At 36.9% G+C, this 24,641-nt stretch overlaps 1 protein-coding gene across 1 annotated transcript in view; it reads right to left on the reverse strand.

The window, feature by feature from the left end:
- The window catches only part of LOC126236523 (sterol regulatory element-binding protein cleavage-activating protein), a 277,503-nt gene that overhangs the window by 17,640 nt on the left and 235,222 nt on the right, over positions 1-24,641 (reverse strand). The gene's annotated exons all lie outside the window — the stretch shown is intronic.

The following is a 24,641-nucleotide window of genomic DNA, read 5'->3' on the forward strand; positions in this document are numbered from 1 at the left end:
TTGGCAGATTCATATCATTCTCAATACATCGAAATTTGCAATTCAGTTATGTGTAGATGCAATGAATATCGCACGAGAAAGTCAAAAATTAGTTCTCAGAATTTTTGAATAGCATAAATTGATTAAAAGTAAGGACAACCAACATACAACAGAATGAATGTCATGAAAAAAATTATACAATGCACATAGTATATATCTTAATGGGCCTGTGCTAACTAAACAGAAAAGAATGTGGGCAGACAACTGCCATTAGAGAACAGACATAAATGTTGCAACAATGTTTGAAAATTTTTCAAACCAAAAAGGGGTAACTTTTTTATCACATCTACATACAATAATAAATAGGAGATATAAGCAGACACGCACATTATAAATATTGAAAGTTTACAGGGAGAAACAATTTGGTGACATATGTATCCTTATTATTCAAGAAAGGAAATCTTAGCCCTCGGCAACCCAAAGACTTCTCTTAAAGTAGTACAGCATTTCAAAGGCAGCAAAACAATAGTGAAAAACTTAGTGCATGTATTATCAAGTATCCACAATGGAAGTAAAATCAAAATGGAGAAGTAATACTGCAGTATGGTAATGAGAGACGATTTCAAACACCACATAAAATTTTTAGGACTACTGCTTGGTTACCAAAATAACGGTAAATTAGTGCCATGTTATGAATAATGAGTGTACAGATAATAGAGCAACTGGCATCTTGCTTGACAGGTTTGGAAAAGGTGATGACTATTCTTCTTCATGCAGGTAAATGATGGGCATCATAGAAAAGTGTGTGTTGTCTAATTGAATAATGTGAGTACGCTCTCATACTGTTTGTAGACAATGCCTTATATCACTTGACGATCACTGAGATGGCATTTAAGATAGCAACCAGAAAAGTATGGTGAATTTCTGTATCTGAAGACGGAGAATTAATTTCACTTGCCTTTGTACAATGTAGGTAAGCATGCTAGGAAACGCAGCACAGAAATACGTTCTTTTAGTCAAGTTGTGCCAAACATTTCTTTGCTCCCCAATTCAATTCAGTATCTCTTCATTAGTTATTCAATCTACACATCTAGTCTTCAGCATTCTCCTGCAGCACCATATTTCAAAGGTAATTCACCACTTTTCTGAACCGTGTATTATTTATGTTTCACTCCTGTACAAGACCAATTTCCTGACAGCTGATCATGCAAACAACAATGGAAGCCATTCACAAGTGATAAAAGTGACAAGGATTCATTTGTGATGTTATTATTTTAAAAAATGGGTTGTGTTTCATGTCTTACAAAAGCTGATAGCATTAATTTTATACAGTATAATTGTTCAGTCACATACAGTATCTGCCTTGAAGCAGCATTCATCCTGTTACTGTTATTCATCTTTGAACTTGTAAATAAGATACTGAAATGAAACTTCCTGGCAGATTAAAAACGTGTGCCAGACCGGAAATTGAACCTGGGACCTTTGCAATACGAATGAACACGCACAGCACTAGTGTAATATTATAAATATTTATTGTTTATTTACAAACTGGTTTTTGGCTTGTTAAACCATCATCAGGCACAATATGTGGCAGTGAAATTTCCGTAGGATCAACGATTTTTAACCAGTGCGTCAACATCTTGGCAAAGACGGCAGAATTGTGTGTTCAAATGTATAGTGCTTCTTCAAAAAACAAAAATAATGGGGTAAAAGTTAAGTGTATGCAAATTGTAGGAACGAAATTATGAAGTTAAATGAGTTTATTTGTAGCCTTCATTAATCAGTAGTACAATGAATAGTGATATGTCAAAATCTCAAAAATAATTGAGCTATTTGGCTAACAAAAGTCCACTTCTTTTCTGCCTAAACTCAAATATGTGGGGTAAAATATCGTAGTGTGAAAACATCAAACCACAGGCAGTTAAAAACAAATTTCACTTTCTTTATGCGAGATAAGGGACTGAACTAATACTGATAAGTAAAATTTGACATTCAAACCAACTGTGTTGACCCAAATGTGAATCATGCTCTAAATTCAGGTTTAGGAAAAACAATGGCAATGAGAAACTGCGCATACCATCCACTGCATATAATATTGGAACTAATGTGAAAGACACTGTCAACAAAAATATACAACACCACAAATATGGAAGTATTTTTATGGACAGCCATGGAAAAAAAAAAACATGACAAGACTTTTCAAAGAACAAGGAAATTCTACACAATAAGCCACGAGCAACAACAAAAAATATTGGTGTCAATCTACAAGGAAAATGTTGACAAAAAACGATTATGTGGTGTGCATAGTGGGTGCAAATGATTTTGCAAAAAAGTGAAGCAAAGTGCAGCAGAACTAAAGAAGCTCTTAGAATGTAATAAATAACTTAATACTACTGTTACAACATTACCACATAGATATAACTAAATGTATCAGGCTCATGTGAACAGAGGAATACAAAAAAACTAACATTAAAATAAAACACCACCACTGCTTCCACTATAATTAGGTTGACAGCTTTCAGAATGTTTGTTTTTCATTCCGTCAGGGCATCTGCAAAATTTTGATAAAATTACACCAATCACCTTTGCAGTGTTGCCACTGGTGGCTGTTAACACACCACTGAGTGACTGATGCCCTATCTTTTGCCAGGAAAAGTCTAAGCCTACTGTAAGGTCCCTTTTGTTGACACTGTCATTTACATTCAGGGCTTCAACTGCTTGCTGCATAGCTTCCACCACAGACCCTAATGTTTTATTGTAAACACTAAATTTTGTGGGAGGCTTTTATAAGTTCATAAGACTTCACATCATTTGTCCTGCAGTTGCACCTTTTCCAATTGAGCGAAGGGTATAAACCAGTCTCAAATTAAATTTAAATAACTTTCCTGACTCACTCTGCACAGAGTGATAATTAAAAAATATTACTTTGTAATCACACATATCACATGATAGGTTCCCCCCCCCCTCCCCCCCAAATATAAGACCAACATGTTGCTTGACTTGAAACTCAAGACCTTCCTGATTACAATTCTTACGTCAAATATTTCATTTACATTGCCTGAGACATTTTATTGTAGCTGCCTTCACCAGTATTTAGTTTCCTCTTGGATGTATTGTACTGGGAGGAAAACGCCTCACTATCTGCTTCAGACCTAACCTCTACATTTGTAGAAACATTCTTCCCTTTGTCTTCCCACTTTTTAAATGTTCTATTACTCACTCGCGCCATTTTTGCTAAAAGAAGTGATATTCAAAGAAGAATGCACCCACTCTGTCTACCTATTCAACAAGCTTCAGAACAACGCACTCAAGACTGCGTTCGAAAACCACACAACAACAAACTTCGATGTACAACTGTCTTATTTTCTTCCAGAGCTGCCATCCTCTGCATACAATCCCTATCACTGAGGAAAATAGAGGGAAGTTCAAAATATGTAAAAATCTTTCTCCAACAAACAAACAAAAACAACATGTCAAATGGGTCAGCAAATGCCCAAGAGGAACACTGCAGACCCTTTTTATTTATTTATTTATATTAGAGTAATTAGAGTTAAGGTAGATGCATTATTCTTCAAGCAAATTAATCAGAAACTCAGTAAAATTTTAACATACAAAAAACAAAAATTCCATATTTCTCACATTTTTCACCTTTTGGGTTCCCTTCAGAAATAAACTGCACTTGTTACAGGTTTTCATGGATTAATATAATCCAGATGTTCTGACAATAACAGAACATGGCTTAAAGCAGGATGAAATAAGATGGCTATTCCCTGGTAAGATGTTACTGTAGCCAGCATCAGAAAGGGGATGGGGTAGTTCTTTATGTCAGTCAAAATACTGAAGTTGAAAACTTGTTTCTCAAACAATGTTGCAGACTATGGCACTTGAATTAACTGGCACTGTGATGCATTATGAAGACTTCATGAACAGCGCAATGAAACACAAAGAGGTGGGTGTCTATCGATCACCAAATGGAGAGTTGGATCATTTTTTCAACAGCCTCAATAAGATAATTGGTCAGCTTGCACCCAGTAACTTCACAATACCGGTCAATTTAAATATTGATACAAAGTCATGTAAAATTATCAGATTTACTGAATTCCTATAATCTTGTAAACATGATAACAAATTTAACCTCTGGTAGGAGAGACTATGGAGTAATTAGATATTATTAAGTTCAGAAACACAGAACTCCACTTCTCTGATCATCATTGCCAGAATTGATTACTTTAATGTGGATTCACCAGAAATTGCAAAAATAATTCAGCAGAAACAAAGTCTAACCAGTATGAACATAAACCAGTACAAAATATGCTAGCTAGAGAGAATTGGGACAGTGTCTACCAGTTAGATGGATCAAAATAAGAAATGGGATTAATTCTATTCAATTCTGTCAAGACATTTTAATTCTTGTTGTCCAACTAAAATACAAATAATACTCAGTCAGTGAGGGGAAAAGGAGCTAAATTAAAACTACCAGCTAGATCAATCAAGGTTCGTATATCCATGACCTCTATATACTATACAAATCACCTAGGTGGCACATTTTCAAAGAAAAATACACCACTATAAACAAAATTTTCAAATTAGAACTCCTAAAAAGTTTAAAAGACAAGTCCACAACAGATCAATAGCACAGTCAGCAAATGTAAGGTATGCCTGCTGGAACCTTATTACTAAATACCGTGAAGCGTGTATGAACACAGAAGGACAGCAATAAATATCAGAAATGAAGGTCAAGATCAAAAGCGTGTTTGTAACATTTTTAATAAACATTTCATCTCACCAACTGGTACCATAATTCGGGATACAGATCCACTCAAAACCCCAATACACTGCTACATGACCGATAAGGGCTTTGATTTTGAAAGAAAAAAAATTCTACAGCTAAGAAACAAACACCGAAGTGGTTTGGATGATCTTTCCAGCATAACAATTAAAAAAAAGTGCAAATGTTGTGGTTAAACCAATTAATATCTCAACAGTTGTAGCAACAAAGAAGGTATGTTTCCTACTGCACTGAAAATGAGCATTCTCAGACCAATATAAAACAGGATCAAAAGATGAAGTGTGACATTACAGACCAATATCTTCGATTCTTACTTTTAGAAAGATTTTTGAATCCGTGCAGTTGGCACAGCTAGTGCGTTTTTCGCAGAAACCCAACATGGATTTTTAAAAGATCACGATACTGCAACAGTTGCCACAGAATTTTTACACCAAGTCTATAGCTATCTACATGGGGTAACACTCACCTCACAAGGCTTAATAATGATGATGCCACAGAAAGAGGTGTCTATTGGCTTTAATGATCATATATTCTTCACAACACATGATGTGAACATTATGTTAAAAACAACAACATTCGTCTCGATTAAAGAAAATGGGAAGTTACACTTTTTCTTTATTGCAGGGTACATTAAAATTGAAATTATGTTGTTTATAAATGTGCAAAGCTCTACATTCATATAGACTAGGCTGTGGATAAGGGAGACATTAATGAATTTGCCAGAACTAAACCCGATACTGAAAAACCGTGCACGTGAGATGACTTGCTGATTTATAAGCAAAAAACAAGCAGAAGCCAGCCAGCACTAAATCCATTTAATGCATATATTCAACATTTTTCATGAAGTGTTCTGACAATGTAAGTTTGTTTTTAGGAACTCTGAAAACTAGTTTTAGGAGGAGATGTTCTGGAATTAACCCTTTCGCTGCTACAGGTGTACTCCCTACATTCCAAGCTGAGCACCGTTTTGTTATGGCTAGCGCCTGCTCACCAAGCACTGCGTCCTCCAAAGACAGATGGCATTGCGGCCACTATTAAGTACTTATCATCCAATTTGAAGAAAAGTTTTAGGTGAAGAAAAAAATGATTTTTAGACATTTTCACTCAATAAAGGACTGAATTTCTTTTCATTATTCATCATAGTTAATGTTCTGCAACAAAATAACCAAATGCTGCACAAAATTTTAAAGAGTTTGTAGAGTTAAAAACACCTTGTGTAAACTAGGGGTATGGTTGAGTTTAGCTCATACATTGCACTGTATGAAATGTAGATAATACATTGAAATTTTATTTACAACTGAAACCAGACCATTATCTCCTTTAGTTCTTGAGTTATTGATTTTCATATCAAATGGGTCGTCGCATGCAACATGCACATTTCTGTCCTTCAATCACAACAGTCAAAACAATTGTCACATTTTATAAACTGTTCAAGATATCAAAACAAGGTTTCTTTGCAAATGACAGCATGCAAAGAGACAAGTATGTTGTGCAAGTTATGATAAGGGCTCAAAATGTTTTTATTCACTGAGATACAGAAGTAATTTGTCTGCAGCAGTGAGACGTCAGTGGAACAGGACACATAAACACTCAAACAGCACTTCAGGAAAACCCAGGTGTAGAAGTTTAAATACATCTTCAGCACCTGGGGAGCAGTGGGGCTGGGAAGTTAACTTGTCCACAGCAGTTAAAGGATTAAAAAGGGTGTATAGCCATTCTAGCACATGAATTAAAGTGGCAACACATTCAGCATACTTTCTACAAGTATATGCTGTTTCAAAACACCAGCGCCTTGAAGATTTCTCCAAAATGTTTGGGTATTGGCACAATCTGTTGTAATAATATGATGAAAATGTCATAATTGTGGTTAAAGATGTACTTCAACTGAAGATAGTCTTGTTTGGCAAAGAACTGTCCTAAAAGAATTAGCTTGTAAATTTTCTTTTATACTTTATAGAAGGCGGAGACTAAGTTATCTTTTAATTCTTTTTCAAATGTGTCAGTCTTTTCTATAGTTTTTATTCTGTGTGGTAGTTTGTTTTACCTGATCACCAACATGTTTTGAATATTTTTATAACATTTGTGTGTTTCATGCTTAATTTGTGAATTACTGACAATGACAAGTCACTGTTGAGAGAGCACTCTTTTATATACATAACTTCAAATATTACAGAACATATTTCTATTAAATTAATGTAGAAGTAACATAATCTTTTAGAAAGGGGGGAAACTATTGGAGGTGGCAAGAGGGAACCAGCAATCAGCAATTTTCCACTTCACATTTCTACACTCATAACCATTACACCATGACGACGTTACACAACTTTACACTCTATGCTGTAACTTAGATCATATAAAGGCTTTAATCATGAATATATCATTGTGTGACATTTATTTATAATAAGTCGTATGAAAATTAAATGTTTTTATAAATCTTTGATACTGTAAGCAAAATGACATCACCTGTGCACAGAGTTTTGTGAGCTATTACCCTTTCTTAGAGAGACCCGCACTGCGTGCTAATGAAATCTGATAGCAGTTCCTGCAGTTGTTGATACTGAGTGTGACGTCATGTTCGCAAAAGTCTTGTGACACGTTACACATCTAGATGAAGGAAAGCATACTGTGTGCTTATTTTTACATCTCCCAAAGGTTTCTTTCTCCTGCAGAAACTGAAGACCTGCAATGTCATGCACACACCTCTTGAATTCCTATCTATTTATGCTGATGACCCATCTCTAGTGCTTTAAGGTGTCACTGAGGAGGGTATAACATATTTTTCAATACACGTGATATCTGAGATAACTATTTTAGTAACCAAGGCCTAGAGTTCAAAGCAGATATTAGTTGAATTATGTATACAGATAATTAAGACTGTAAATTCCTTGGTCTGCACTTGGATGGCAATCTTTGGTGGGAAAACTGGGTACCTGAGAAAATAAGCAGTGCACTGTATTTGCTTAACCAACAATCCAAAATCACAGACAATAAAATACCATAGACAGTGTACTATGGGACCATTTTCTCCATTTATAAGTGATGAGAGAGAGCTATGGGAGTGTGGCGCTGATGTGCACTTGAACAGAATACTGGTGCTACAACACCGTATATGCATAGATTTGTCACATTTCTATAAGTCATCAGGGTGACACCCAGATGCTAGACTGCACATAATCACAACACAAGAAATAAGATAACTTATTACAGATAAAGAACAAAATTAAAAGTAACAGACCATATCTGTATACCAGTAGCTCAATGTAGTACAAAAAATTGACAGGAATTATAGGAGCATATGCTGGAGATCCATTTAAAACAAAATTAAAAACTGTTCTTGTAAGCAAATGTCTGTATTCACTGAAAGAATTCTAAGCTGTATTTATTATATACTAAACCTTTGTACATAAATATGATACGTAATATGCCTTTGTAACAATACAACATTTGCAAAAGCCATCATTAGATGACCACACAGAAAAACACACATACAGGGTGTCTCTCCTAAGAGTTGTCAGGTGCATTTTCTCTGCCGTTTGTGTAGGTATTTGCACTTTTGTTTTTGTATTGAGTACTTGGAGTCAGCCCAAACAAATGGTGCTCATCACTTCTTTCATTCAATGCTCCTTGTTGATGGAAATCGTCTGTTTTCTGTTACAAACAAAATGATTTTCAAAGTGGAATTTTACATGTCCATTTCATAAAGCAGTCCCAGATTAGTCCAGTGTGAATTCGTTTTATCGGTATGTGTGAACAGGGACAGTACAACTCGAAGAATAACCAATGCTCCAGTAGCGACAGCACTGCCTTGGCTTGCATTGACTGCTATCACCAAGCATGCAGTGCTACTGAGTTACTACTGGACTGCTATGTATTCTTCATCTTTTACTCTCCCTTTTAACACATATTGATAAAATAAATATCACACTATACTAATCCAGAATTTCTCTGTTGGATGGGCATGAAAAATTCTGTTTGAAAAAGAATTTTGTTTGTAATGGGAAACAAACTGGTGCTATCTGTTAACACCGGGCGTTGAACGAAGAATGGGACACTCAGTAATTGTAGGGCTGACTCCAGCTACGCAATGCGAAAACAGAACTGCAGATATCTGCTGAAACACCAGTGAAAATGCGCCTAACAACTCTTAGTAAAATGTGATGTAAGATTATGTACCTTACATAAAATGTGTGAAAAATTATCTAATGAATTATATAAAAATTACAGTAATTGTTCTGAGAAGATAATAAACTGAACAATAAACTTTGGGGTCATGTTTCAAAGGAGTGGGTGAACAAAATTATCTTGTCTTTAACATATCCTGTAATACAAACAAATATGATATACCAGTGAGATTAAGAAGGTAACTGAATCAGCTGTTATCATATAAAGTAAACATTTTAAAAGAGCAAGTGAAATTATACATACTGAAATAAAGGGAGAAATGGGGCATGAGCTGAAAGGGCAATTAGGAAAATGGCCTGCACGGGCAAATGGACATATATTTCTTACTGTCATTATTTCAAGGCCTATGCCAAACAAGAACGTCGCCTTAATGCTCTCCACATGCGGTGCCTGAGATCCATCCTCGGAGTAACGTGGAAGGACCAAGTGACCAACGAAGCAGTGCTATCTAAAACTAACTGCAATAGTATTTCAGCTATCTTGAAGCAGAGACAACGCCACTGGCTGGGACATGTCCACCGTATGGATCCTGACAGATTACCACGTGAGGTGATGCTTGGAGAGATCTCTATAGCCAAAAGACCTGTAGGACGTCCTGTATTGAGGTTCAAGGACTCCTGTAAACGAGATATGGAGAGCTTTGGAATCGACACAAACAGATGGGAGGCACGGGCTAGCACGAGACCAGAGTGGCGTGATGATATATCATCTGGAATGTCGAAGCATGATGAAGGCTTATTAGACAGATTAAGGCAGAAAAAGCTTCACAATGCTACCACTGCTCCTGCCTCAGCAGCCAGATACACTTGTGACAATTGCGGCAAGAGATGCCGTGCTGCCATTGGCTTGACAAATCATATGAAAAAATGCAACCCATAAACACACAGACACTGCAACAATCATCTACCAAGATGTGGCCAATATATTTGAAGGCAGTTCATCTCTCTCCCTTTAACATATGTGTCAATTTCAGTCCTTTTACATCCACTGGAGTTCAACATGTTGGACAGTGAAGTAAGTCAGGAAGTTAATGACATTGAGCAGAAAGCTAAAATTAGTAAACTATTCAGTGATAAACAATTTTCAAAACCAGTTAGAAAGCTAAGTTTGCAGACTGTGTAAGGGTGATTTCACCTCAAATCTTACAGTTCATGTCAACTCATGGTCATGAATTTCTCTGGAAAAAAATATACTAGACCTCTATATCAGAAGAAACAATGTACTTTTGTTTTATCTTAATTTTTGTACTGAAATTTAGGTGACACCTGCACCCTTATGGGCTTCCTTTAACTTACAAATGTAAGATGAAAATAGGAGATTTAATTAAATTTTTCCAATGAAAAATTTTTTTTGTTCCTAACTTGGAGTCACAGAATCTTTTCTGTCATATCACCAGGTGCTACTTATGTCATTATAACCAATATCTTCTCTGCTCCTGCTATCTGTATTATGTAAATATTTATTACTAAAAATGTAAAAAAAATGAATTTTTACGAGTTTTTACAAATTATTTACTCAAAAATGCCCATCCAAAAACTTTCGAGAATTACACAAAATAGTATTTGGTTAATATGCAAATAGTCAGTGCAAACACAGTGGGCAACATTTTTATGTGTAAAGTACTAAAAATTTTTCAACATGCTGCATATTTCGCATCAGTGAATTTCTATTGTAAGATATGCATGTTGACAACACTGTTTCAGTGGTCTTCTGTTTATAACAAACGAGTGAGAACTTTTACATAAGCCATTTTGTATCAAGTTTTGTGTTTGATTTGAACTTTTTGTTAGATACAATGTAAATGAGGAAATACAGTAGTGCAAGCGTGAGATGTGTGAAAAAGAAAAACCACACACACAAGAAGGTGGTGTTTAAGAATAGTGAAAGACACTTCACAGTTGTAGGAAATTGGTCAGAGGTATTGCAAAAATATTTTGGTCCTCAAGTAACGGCATTAGCATCACATCCACTGTGCAGGAATTTCTATATTCACTATTTCGTAAACCCTCATCACCAGTTTTATAAAGGCCTTATCACTACTGCTGTGCAGGCAGATTTGCCACTGTTGTTACGGTAGACCGAATTTGTGAGTTCATGAAACAGCTTCTAGTGCAGTACACCGCTAAGACAATTTCTCCCTGTCATTATTACACAGCTATGCCCCATCAGGTAACTGGATAGAATAACGAAGGTTCCACAACACTCCAACAAATTAGTAACAAAGTCACACATATGAGTTAAAAGGTTTGCTCATCTTTGTGACTAATTCAATATTGAAGTCTGCAACACTGCTTGTAATACAGGGTGGAGCAGAGGAAATGCATGTTTTGCATTATTGAATGACTGAGACGCGGTTTGATGAAAATAATAAAAACAAGCATTACGTGATAGATTTTTTAAATGCAGTTTTGAAATATACATGCTTTAATTAGGTTTGAAAAATAATGTCTTGGAGATGACATCCTTCCTGCTGGATACAAATTTGGATCCTGCAGAAAGTTACGCATGGCTCTCTCCAACATTTCATTCGGCACAGTTTCAATTTCCTGACGAATGGAATTCTTCAGGTCAATGACTGTGCGAAGCTTGTTCATGTAGACTTTGGATTTTAAACATCCCCACAAAAAGAAGTCGCATATCAACAAATCGGGTGAGTGAGGGGGCCAGTAAACATCACGATATCTCGAAATAACATGTCCTGGGGACATGTGTCGAACCACTTCTATGGATGCTCTCCCTGTGTGAGCTGTGGCACTGTCCTGCTGAAACCATATTTCTCTCGTGTTCACTTGACGCCTTTGAAGTACTGGATGAAGAAAGTTGTTTAACACTTTAATGTAGCACACTGATGTCACAATAACTGCAGTTCCTTCCTCTTCAAAAAAATAGGGTCCAACAATCCCAATCTTTGATATGCAGCACCACACTGTTACTTTTAAACTGTGGAGAGGTCTTTGGTGTAATTCATGTGGGTTCTCCAGCGTCCAATACCAACAATTTTGAACATTGACATAACTATCTACATGACACAAAATCCCCTTCACTAAGCTGCTAGATGATCATTATCTTGTACGGGTGAAAATTAAGATCATCATGTAAGATGCGGTGAAGTGAACAACATTACATACCCAGCACTACAGCCTGTCATCTAGCCGATCGTTACGGGCTAGCAAGAATTGCCTTTCTCAATTAGTTTACATTTTCCTGAGTACGAACTGAATGCGGAAGACCAGGTGGTTTGTTTTCCATCACAGATCCAGTACTTCTAAATGCTGCAACCCATTTGAGTGCAGTACTTCGATCAGGCACTGCACTTCGACGTCCAACTCTAAAATTTTGACGGAAAAGACGTTGCACTGTGACTATGGAATCATTGTTTCTAAAGTACTACTTGACAACGAAAACATGATGCTCTATGTTCCAAAGCTCCATAGCGACTGAAACTGCATAGTATGGGCCGTCTGCAAATTTCCAATTAGAGAATACATATATAATGAAATTCATTACACATCTGTGATGTAAATGCTCAGTATATATTCTCTTGATTAGCATACAATATATTTTCAATCTCTTTCTTCCAGTAATCTTGATAGCAAAATTACAATTCAGCACGGAGAAGATCCTAGAAGTCCTCTCAACACACACCAGAGAGAATATTGCAAAGAGTAATTATGCGCTCATGGAATAGTTAATAGTACTGTACTACTTTGCGCATCGATTCTGCAAGTATATAGATGGTCAAGTAGGAAACATAATTCACTCATAGAATTGTACAGGGATAATTAGTAGAATATAAAGAGATATTACATGGAGCGTGCTGTTCTTGACGGAGTACGCAAAATGGCCAGAAAAGGAAGAATTTAAATGTCTCAATTTGTATGGAAGTGCAACATGCATGGAGATCATGCACTCTACACCGAACTGCATCTACCTCTCTCCTTAGCATTGGTCCAAAATTTTCCATGTATGTTGGCTGCCATTTTTCCCTGGCTTCTCATTACCGTTGAGGGGAAATTTATAAACAGAACACTAATTACCGATATCAAGCACCATCTTACGAGGTGATACAGCTAGTGTTTCCACTACGCATGTAAGGTCTAACAGTCATACTCTTTTTCAGTCCCCCCTCCCTAAAACAAAAATGCTCCAGTGGCAAAGCGTGCAGTTCAGGATACAGGGAGCGCGGGATCAAATCCCTTTCAGACCACAACTTTTTCACTCTGATTTTTAACCGAGCATTCACTTCTCTTGGAGTGGCCACGAAAGACAAGTGGTTCAGATTACACATTAAACTGCAGGTCTCCATTTTCCGATTAGGTAACTGGGGAAGAGTAGGGACATGTAAGTAGCTGCAGTGGCATCCAGTTGAAAGACCTGCAAGAGGCCTACCGAGTACACCAGACAGAATTCTCTTTTGCTCGTGCTTGTTAGCTTCTTTGCTCCAGTGAAAACCTGGCTTAAAGTACAGAAACAATTTTTGAATAACTTTATATTGACAGTTAAAAGTGGCTAGCAGAGAAAATAAAATCATGGCAGTGTTTTATGCCACCAATTCCTTCCATTCAATAAGCACTTTTAATTTGTTGAAATGAAATGTGTCTTGCAGTACTACATTTTATAACAATTCCTGTAGGCTATTCCTTATAATAATGTTTTAAAGCTGTACATTTGACTATCAGTGAAACAGTTCTTTGTTTATTCCTTGTAGTTGTCACAAAATGTGAAGTGTCTACTGAATGACAAAAACAAACATTTTCCTAGCACCAGGTACACCGGACAAAGGAAAAATTGATGCAGTCAGGCACTTTGCAGTAACCACTAGTTTTATTTAGACAGAATGGGGATGGAGTCAGAAATGGTCCTGGCCAGTGTTCTGCATACCAGGCATACTTATCAAATTCGTAAAGTGCAGCGAAGAAAACTGGTAATGCACAAATGATTGGAGCTTAAGAATACTGTTCCGCTGATAAATCTGAAATGAGAAAGAGGTATCAGAAATTATGTTGTCTGATAATTTCCTGAAAAATGCTTTCCACCACGAAAAAATTCTTTATCGAGAGGTTGAATTGCACTAGTAGTTCCAGGCAAATCCACACTACATCTACAGATTTTCCGTCATCCTCCACAAAAACAGTGGTGTTGTTATGTCCAGATCATGAATCCAACAAAAGCAATGAATTAGTTTCTGCAGCTAGTAGGAATATGTTTCGAACAAAATGCTGAAAATTATTCTTTCCCATATTTCCAGATTCTGATACTTCGATTACAAGATTTTTGCAAAAAAAACAGTCCATTTTATTTTTATTTTTGGTCCTAATTTGCTTGTGGTTCTTGAAGACAGATATACAGCTGCGAAAACAGTAAACCACTCATACTTATCACTGGCATTATCATATATGAATGTGTCACTGCATTCATTGATTGAGCAACTGACTCCGTCTCTTTTTTCACCACGAAATGCTAAGTGCAGTGTGCATGCAGTTCTTTCACAAAACCTGACTGATCAATGTTATAAACAGCAGTTGCGGGGATAACAGCAAGTTTTGTCTTTAAGTCAGCTGTGAATTTCTCTTAAGCACTGTCTATCCTTGGCAGCTGCTATACATGTTTACATGACGTAAACTTGGTAATTTTGCGACTTCCTATTCTGTATGATTTCTTGAACCTGTGCAGCCAGATCGACAAAGCCTGGAAATTTTCAACATTCATGTCAGATGCAATTTGCAGGGCCCAGTCTCGTAGATCTCCATTGGTAACGGTGCACAGCCTCTCAAGAGCAGTTCTAAATGTTTTGAACAGTTTTTCATTCAGACGGTTTCGGGTTTCCATTTGGCACATATCATGTAATTCATTCTTTCATTTGTATAGTTCACACTCTGATTTTATGAAACGATAATGCTTTTGCATACTGCATAAATTCAAGTGCTTTTTCCCCTCCTTCGTTTAAGCAATATTTCACTACCTTTTCTTTGTCACTGTGTAAGGTGGCGTGGTGTCCTAACCTTCATTTATTACATATTCCAACCTCACCATCATATTCTGCGTATCAAGATGTTTCATTCGAGCCCAAACTCGATAGGGTAGAGTCAATTTTACATATTTCCATTTAATCGATATGCAAATCCAATAAATAAACCGAAAGTGCGCACCGAGATTAAAAAGTTGAGGATGATGTACACAAACATTCAAGACACAACGGCCACAGGAGTTTTTGTTCGGCGGAGGCAACCAGCCGTAGGAGGGTGAGTTAGCACGCAGCTGCGCCAGCCAGCCAACTGCCCATGGACCAAAACAGTTTTTGCCAGAGAAAAGGGATAATGGCCTGTGTGTTCATCTTCAAAGCAAAGCCCACTGTATTGTTTGGGAGAGCCCCAGCATACGCATTTTTTGACGGACCTTGTGCACAGTTTCAGAGTTCTCACAAGTGGACAGTGAACGCCTAATGCAAATGCTATATATTTCCGGATTGGTCGACTTAGCCATCCTCCCATTTGTAAGAGTAACGCTGATTGGTGGACTATTTCTGACACAATGAGCCGGAGGAGTGAGGGAAAGACAGCGGATGATATAACCTTTCGCTTTTTGCATGGAGAGAAGTCGTTCTGGTGACGCTCTTGTAGCAGGAACACGTAGCGGGAGCGAGTGCGCTCATGGGTGTACGCAGAGAGCTAGGAACAAAGTCTCTACTCAGTACTGCACTGAGAGAGCACCTCTGTCGCTAGCAAATCGGAGTGATACTCTATATTGAATCGCTCGTGATTAAGCATTTGTTCACTGTGTTGGCCGCAACACTTAATGTGCGGCGTGAATACAGAGAATTAGTTAGCACCTGTGAGCGAACATTGAGTGGCATCGCAGTGGACTGGTTATCTGATCGGTGTACCACGCCAATAGTTAGACTAGGAGCAGATAGGAGTCCTTGACTTCATCAAGGCGTAGTGAGAGTTCGATTGGCGAAGGTCAATCCAGATAGAAAGCATAGTTTTGTTACTTTTCAGCAGCGTGAGATGCAGGCAGCAGTTGCCGTAGCTCACGGTATTGTGCGCTACAGTGTAGGCGAGCCCCATCTTTCCTCCAGTAGAAATAACATACTTCATTTATGTCACTCCACTAAATTTCTCACGCGACAGCCTCGACCGCCCTTAGAAAAATTCAATCGGATAATTATTCAAGTTGAGTAGGTGCAGCTCTCAGCCATTCTGCCAAGTAAATAACATTCTTACAGAAAAGGGATAAAAGAACTTTCCCATACTTCGTGTATAAATGTCATTAACAGAATTCCTATCCATAAGAGGTAACCTATTCCGAAAAGAAACCGGAAATTTGTGTATCAGTTTACAAATAAAAGTATCACTTGATTTTCTTAAATTTTGCAATAAATAATATTTTCCATTCGTTTAATGTTTTTCTTACACTAACTAGCAATACTCCAGTACCCAGGTATCCCACTAGTTATGTAAGAAAGTAGAATATTTTTGTGTCTTCTTCTTACAGTGGACGGCTCCAGAAGATATTTATTGCTGAAAGTTTTTCAGGCGTTTCTTTTTGGTACGTTAGGAGCATCTGTCTGTCTTCTGTAGTAGTGTGGGGTGGAAATTGCTGCTTGCAGGAGCCAAAGGGTACTTGTCAGATCAATCCGTTGTGCAACTCATCAACATAACACCCACAAACTGACAACTGAAAGCTGTTGCAGTAAGTGTGGTTTTAGAAAGTATTCTTCTTCAGGATTGTTATTGGCACAACTTATGTCGGAAGCACAATTCACGCAGTCCTCACAGTTATTTCCTATTTCTTCTAATGTATCCACAATTTTAAACAATATGTCGGGATCATTCAAATGAATGTCAACTAAATCGACTAACAAATGACACATATCTACATCCTCAGAAGAAGTAGGTGATTTCCGCTGGAAACCACGTTCTTCATATTTCATCATTGCTAAACTGAGAACATTAATTGGATTCCCCATTACTGTGAAACTGGAGGGGAGGAGAGTGCACGCGTTACGAAAGCAGAATAAATATTAATTCAGCTTTATCTGAAGCGTCAATACTTGCCAATACTGCAGAAAGCAACTGATAATTTGTAATAGATGTTACTTGAGTGGCTAATTTGAGAGAATAGTAACTGTGTGCTGTAGTGTCACAGAAACTATCAACGAACGGTAACTTCCAATGTCCTTTACAAATTATGATCTGGTTGTTTCGTGTTTCCCGTTTACAAAGTACCGCCAACCTCGGCTGTGTGTGTGTGTCTAGTTGTGCACATGCAGCTGCTACAGTGCCAGCAGGGTTGTACATTTCTACCGCCACGTGGCAATTTTCAGTTCCTTTTTAAAAAACTCGCAGTGCTTATTAGCAGCTAAAATTATGACAGTGCATTTCTTTCACTGTCTTCTTCCTGTGTAAAAAATTAACAGTGTAGTTTTTGACATGTCTTATGGGACCATTTCCTTATATGTCAGCCCAGACAATGATCTATAACTAAGTGGATAAGAGCTGCTCTTCTATCTTCCAAGTAGGCTTCTGTAAGCTGTCGTCCGGTCACTGGTGGATTGTACTCGGCCAAGCAAAGTTGATATCTTCATCCTCAGCGCCCTTGGTGCTGATAGAACTCGCACAAGTGGGGGGGTGTCTATGGTACCGCCACCAGCTCGCATCTTTGTGCCTGTGGTGCTTTCGCCCTGGATGTGTCTTGTTTCGGACAACACAGCACACTACACAAAGAAATTTAGTGACATCCCACCTGAACGATCACCATCAACCGAATGTGAAACTGAAGAAGACAGAGCAGATGTTTACATTCTGGGGTGTGAAGTTGTTGATCCATTGAATGTTAGCATTTCTGCTGTAGCCCCTACTATATCCCCTCTTAAACGTCCAGGAAAGGTATGAAGCACAAGAAGAAAACAGTATGCAAATAGAAAAGTGGATGAAATTGAAACAAGTTTTACACGAGTAACATCTTCAAAACTTTGTGAAGCATATAATGTAGATGCACTTGGTGCATAACCTGAAGATAGTGATATGTGCACAAAATGTGATGTGTGGTTTCAAAACTTAAATACTGCTACCCAGCAGTCACCTGCACTGAGAAGCTACAGTTACTGACACTGTACTAGGTAGCTACTCTAAACAGCAGATACATAAATACATATCAACATTCTAACAATTTGTCAGTATTAAAAATGATCAAACAAGAACTCAATGTACCGGGAAAAGCCTCATCACAAAAAGTTTCCAAAAAGCAACTGGGAATAACAATTTCAGGGGTGCCCTCTCTGAAAATTACCGACAACAGATAGTTATGAACCCCATTCATAATGGAAATACCCCAATGGCAACAAACAGACCTGACCTCTTTCATGTTGTCCACGTTGAAACTGGTATTGGTGACCATGACGCTGTTGTGCAACAATGAGGACCAAAGTACAAACAAAAACTAAAAAAAGCATACAAATATACAGTGAAACTCCTCTTTCACATTTTTGTGGGGTCTAGACTCAAAACACCACAAAACTGAGGAAAATTTAGAATTGTGGAAAATGTTAAAACCTCCAAAATATGAGCAAAAACATATGCAATTGTCATATGTGATTAAAAATTATAATACTCACCAATACATTGTATAAAATATGTATAAGTGATGGAAATTAAATGTAAAGTACAAAGTTCATACAATAGTTTTGGTAACGAATTACACCAGTACTTAAGAAATCACAGATACAAAAAAGCAACTAAAAACTCATCAAAAAGTTGAAATTGGTATCTGGGTAAAACGAGGATGAGGAGGAGATTAGCGTTTAATGCCCCGTTGACAGTGAGGTCATTGGAGACGGAGTACAAGCTTGGATTGGAGAAGGAAATCGGCCGTGCCCTTCCAAAGGGACCATCCTGGTAATTGCCTGAAGCGATTCAGGGAAATTATGGAAAACCTAAATCAGGATGGCTGGATGCAGATTTGAACTATTGTTCTTCCAAATGGAGATCCAGTGTGCTAACCGCTGTGCCACCACACTCGGTTGGGTAAAAGGTAATCAAGCTATTTTCCAACATGCTATGAGGATAAATTATACATCGAAACTTGTGTTTTTGAGTCATCTTTCCTTTTCGTTTACCCAGAAAAAAAGCAAAAATTGAAGAACATAGGGGATTAAATCTAAAACTGTGAAATATGGTGAAAGTGTGTTTTTGAGTCATCTTTCCCTTTCGTTTACCCAGAAAAAAAGCAAAAATTGAAGAACATAGGGGATTAAATCTAAAACTGTGAAATATGGTGAAAGTTGTTGGAATCTATCACATGGGGGTGTGTGCTTTCCTTCTATAGCCAAAGGTAGTTTAATTGGGTCAAGTAGACTTCAAGACTCCTACACAATAAACTTTAAACATGTTTTCAAAAAGTGTTTCTAGCTACCTGATGTGGACACCCATTGGAAACATCTTTCAAAACACGGAAGCATCTATTTGTAGCAACGACTGTATTGTATCATCTGTTGTATAGAGTGGTTAGGTGTTTTATTTCCTCACACTGTATTAAGTTTTTCGGAGAGGGGGCAACAAAAAAGCAGTGAACAAGGCCGCAGACTGTTGAGTTGTTATCGCTGTACCAGGCTGATGGCTGCTTACAGAATATATGAAGCAAGCAGTACAAGAACAACAATAAAACAAGACGCACTGCAGAAAACTGCTGTACATGTGGTAGAATACTGAGAAAGACTGTGTAGAAAAGAAAATTAGACCATTTATCACACGTTGCTTTGAAATGTGAAATAAATACTCATCGCTCTGAAACGCCTCTCCCGTTGACAGAAAGCTAAGACTAATAGCATGTCTGGTTGTAATTGCTTTCCTGAAATTTCTTTTTTTTAAAGACACGGAGATACCATGTTTGCCAGAAATTAAAAATCGTTAGAGGATATCCAAGCAAAGTTATGGAAACTAAAGCTGTCTTCCATATTCAGTTCCTGTATGTAGCAAGTTTTCTCCACAAGTTCTATAGTATGTTTTTGCTCACTTACGCAAACCAACTAATCCGATTTTATTGACCATTACAAACTAGTATACAAACTTTCGATCAAAATAATATCGTAGTTTTTAAATTAATTACGAAATTCTTTGACAAGCACAACCTTGTTCTTTAAAACTGCGAAACACTGAGAGATGCTTATGGCTTCAGGTCACAAGCCACGATAAATAAATACATAAAAAAGTAACGAACGACAACAACATCTTTCATTTTGTTTGCGTAAACCTTTTTATATTAACAATGCAACAGCACATATTACAGTTACCTCATCTCTAGATACGACGTGGCAGACAATACAAAAACAATACAACAAACAGCATTGCAAAAAATGTGAATACACAGAGAAATGTTTGCCGCCAGTGTGGACAGAAACAGAGATAAAAAACAAAGTCGTAAACAGATATGAAACACTGTAGGAAGTAACATTTCCAGCAGAAACATGTTTTCAGTGGCAGTGTTGACGTGGCATCACACTACTTTTTGCAGTGGTTATGTCACTAGTGGGCTTTTGGCTACCAACTTTTGCGGGCGCTTGTGAACGACCCCTGTGTGAACTGTGTGCACTTCGATTATTCATTTCCTTGGTAGTGTGTGACGTATGTGTGCTGTATACCATTCAAAGCAATGACACATTGTAAGTACCATATGATAAATACGTTATACTATTATTAAATGGCAATTAATGAAGCAACAATGATATAAAGTTTCAAGAGATTTTATGATAACTTAAACAGGATACACAATTCTGAGGAGTAAGCTGCAGTGTAATGGATCACGTCACTGTTAGCCAAGTTAGATGTTGTGAGTTAGAAGTTAGATATTCGCAACTCAATACATGCCAATATTATTATTATTTCTTTCTTTTCTCAAACATTATGTCTGGTCAAAAATGGAAAGTGAAGCGGACCTTGATCAAGCGTCACTTCCTTTTAACAGTACGGTATATGTTATATTGCATTTAGGAACTTTCGGGTAATTGAACATGTATCAATAATTACAGATTTCTGTAGTTGTATATATATGTTTGGATGTAGCTGTATTGCATTGATGTACTGGTGGATATTGTGTGGTATGACTCCCGTAGTTGATAGTATAATTGGTATAATGTCAACTTTATCCTGATGCCACATGTCCTTGACTTCCTCAGCCAGTTGGATGTATTTTTCAATTTTTTCTCCTGTTTTCTTTTGTATATTTGTTGTATTGGGTATGGATATTTCGATTAGTTGTGTTAATTTCTCCTTTTTATTGGTGAGTATGATGTCAGGTTTGTTATGTGGTGTTGTTTTATCTGTGATAATGGTTCTGTTCCAGTATAATTTGTATTCATCATTCTCCAGTACAATTTGTGGTGCATACTTGTATGTGGGAACGTGTTGTTTTATAAGTTTATGTTGTAAGGCAAGCTGTTGATGTATTATTTTTGCTACATTGTCATGTCTTCTGGGGTATTATGTATTTGCTAGTATTGTACATCCGGTTTTGATGTGATCTACTGTTTCTATTTGTTGTTTGCAAAGTCTGCATTTATCTGTTGTGGTATTGGGATCTTTAATAATATGCTTGCTGTAATATCTGGTGTTTATTGTTTGATCCTGTATTGCAATCATGAATCCTTCCGTCTCACTGTATATATTGCCTTTTCTTAGCCATGTGTTGGATGTGTCTTGATCGATGTGTGGCTGTGTTAAATGATACGGGTGCTTGCCATGTAGTGTTTTCCTTTTCCAATTTATTTTCTTCGTGTCTGTTGATGTTATGTGATCTAAAGGGTTGTAGAAGTGGTTATGAAATTGCAATGGTGTAGCCGATGTATTTATATGAGTGATTGCTTTGTGTATTTTGCTAGTTTCTGCTCGTTCTATAAAGAATTTTCTTAAATTGTCTACCTGTCCATAATGTAGGTTTTTTATGTCGGTAAATCCCCTTCCTCCTTCCTTTCTGCTTAATGTGAATCTTTCTGTTGCTGAATGTATGTGATGTATTCTATATTTGTGGCATTGTGATCGTGTAAGTGTATTGAGTGCTTCTAGGTCTGTGTTACTCCATTTCACTACTCCAAATGAGTAGGTCAATATTGGTATAGCATAAGTATTTATAGCTTTTGTCTTGTTGTTATTATTATTATTATTATTATTTCTTTCCTTTCTCAGACCTTAGGTCTGGTTCGAAATGAAAGTGACGCGGACCTTGATCAAGCGTCACTTCCTATTAACTGTACGGTATGTGTTATATTGCATTTAGGAACTTTCGGGTAATTGAACATGTATCAATAATTACAGATTTCTGTAGTTGTATATATATGTTTGGATGTAGCTGTATTGCATTGATGTACTGGTGGATATTGTGTGGTATGACTCCTGTAGTTGATAGTATAATTGGCATGATGTCAACTTTATCCTGATGCCACATGTCTTTGACTTCCTCAGCCAGTTGGATGTATTTTTCAATTTTTTCTCCTGTTTTCTTTTGTATATTTGTTGTATTGGGTATGGATATTTCAATTAGTTGTGTTAATTTCTTCTTTTTATTGGTGAGTATGATGTCAGGTTTGTTATGTGGCGTTGTTTTATCTGTTATAATGGTTCTGTTCCAATATAATTTGTATTCATCATTCTCCAGTACATTTTGTGGTGCATACTTGTATGTAGGAACTTGTTGTTTTAAAAGTTTATGTTGTAAGGCAAGCTGTTGATGTATTATTTTTGCTACATTGTCATGTCTTCTGGGGTATTATGTATTTGCTAGTATTGTACATCCGCTTGTGATGTGATCTACTGTTTCTATTTGTTGTTTACAAAGTCTGCATTTATCTGTTGTGGTATTGGGATCTTTAATAATATGCTTGCTGTAATACCTGGTGTTTATTGTTTGATCCTGTATTGCAACCATGAATCCTTCCGTCTCACTGTATATATTGCCTTTTCTTAGCCAAGTGTTGGATGCGTCTTGATCGATGTGTGGCTGTGTTAGATGATACGGGTGCTTGCCATGAAGTGCTTTCCCTTTCCAATTTACTTTCTTCGTATCTGTTGATGTTATGTAATCTAAAGGGTTGTAGAAGTGGTTATGAAATTGCAGTGGTGTAGCCGATGTATTTATATGAGTGATTGCCTTGTGTATTTTGCTAGTTTCTGCTCGTTCTAGAAAAAATTTTCTTAAATATTCTACCTGTCCATAATGTAGGTTTTTTATGTCGATAAATCCCCTTCCTCCTTCCTTTCTGCTTAATGTGAATCTTTCTGTTGCTGAATGTATGTGATGTATTCTATATTTGTGGCATTGTGATCGTGTAAGTGTATTGAGTGCTTCTAGGTCTGTGTTACTCCATTTCACTACTCCAAATGAGTAGGTCAATATTGGTATGGCATAATTATTATAGCTTTTGTCTTGTTTCTTGCTGTCAATTCTGTTTTCAGTATTTTTGTTAGTCTTTGTCTATATTTTTCTTTTAGTTCTTCTTTAATATTTGTATTATCTATTCCTATTTTTTGTCTGTATCCTAGATATTTATAGGCACCCGTTTTTTCCATCGCTTCTATGCAGTCGCTGTGGTTATCCAATATGTAATCTTCTTGTTTAGTGTGTTTTCCTTTGACTATGCTATTTTTCTTACATTTGTCTGTTCCAAAAGCCATACTTATATCATTGCTGAATACTTCTGTTATCTTTAGTAATTGGTTGAGTTGTTGATTTGTTGCTGCGAGTAGTTTTAGATCATCCATGTATAGCAAATGTGTGATTTTGTGTGGGTATGTTCCAGTAATATTGTATCCATAATTTGTATTATTTAGCATGTTGGATAGTGGGTTCAGAGCAAGGCAGAACCAGAAAGGACTTAATGAGTCTCCTTGGTATATTCCACGCTTAATCTGTATTGGCTGTGATGTGATATTATTTGAATTTGTTTGGATATTAAGTGTGGTTTTCCAATTTTTCATTACTATGTTTAGGAACTGTATCAATTTAGGATCTACTTTGTATATTTCCAATATTTGTAGTAACCATGAGTGGGATACACTATCAAAAGCTTTTTGGTAATCAATGTATGCGTAGTGTAGCAACCTTTGTTTAGTTTTAGCTTGATATGTCACCTCTGCATCTATTATCAGTTGCTCTTTACATCGTCGTGCTCCTTTGCAACAGCCTTTTTGTTCTTCATTTATAATTTTGTTCTGTGTTGTATGTGTCATTAATTTCTGTGTAATGACTGAAGTTAATATTTTGTATATTGTTGGTAGGCATGTTATGGGGCGATATTTAGCTGGGTTCGCTGTGTCTGCTTGATCTTTAGGTTTCAGATAAGTTATTCCATGTGTAAGTGTATCAGGGAATGTGTATGGGTCTGCAATGTAACTGTTAAATAATTTAAATTCCACGTGGAATGTTTCCCTCTGTTATATTCATGTTAAATAATTTAGTTAGATGTGAATGTGTTGAGGTGAACTTCTTTAACCAGAAATTTTCTATTTTATCATTTCCAGGGGCTTTCCAATTATGAGTAGAATTAATTGCTTGGGTGACTTCATGTTGCAAAATTATCACTTCAGGCATTTGTGGTATCATCTTGTATGTGTCTGTTTCTGCTTGTATCCAATGTGCATGCCTGTTATGTTGTACTGGGTTTGACCATATGTTGCTCCAGAAGTGTACCATTTCTGTTACG

Source organism: Schistocerca nitens, chromosome 2 (genome assembly GCF_023898315.1).
Source record: "Schistocerca nitens isolate TAMUIC-IGC-003100 chromosome 2, iqSchNite1.1, whole genome shotgun sequence".
Lineage (NCBI taxonomy): Eukaryota > Metazoa > Arthropoda > Insecta > Orthoptera > Acrididae > Schistocerca > Schistocerca nitens.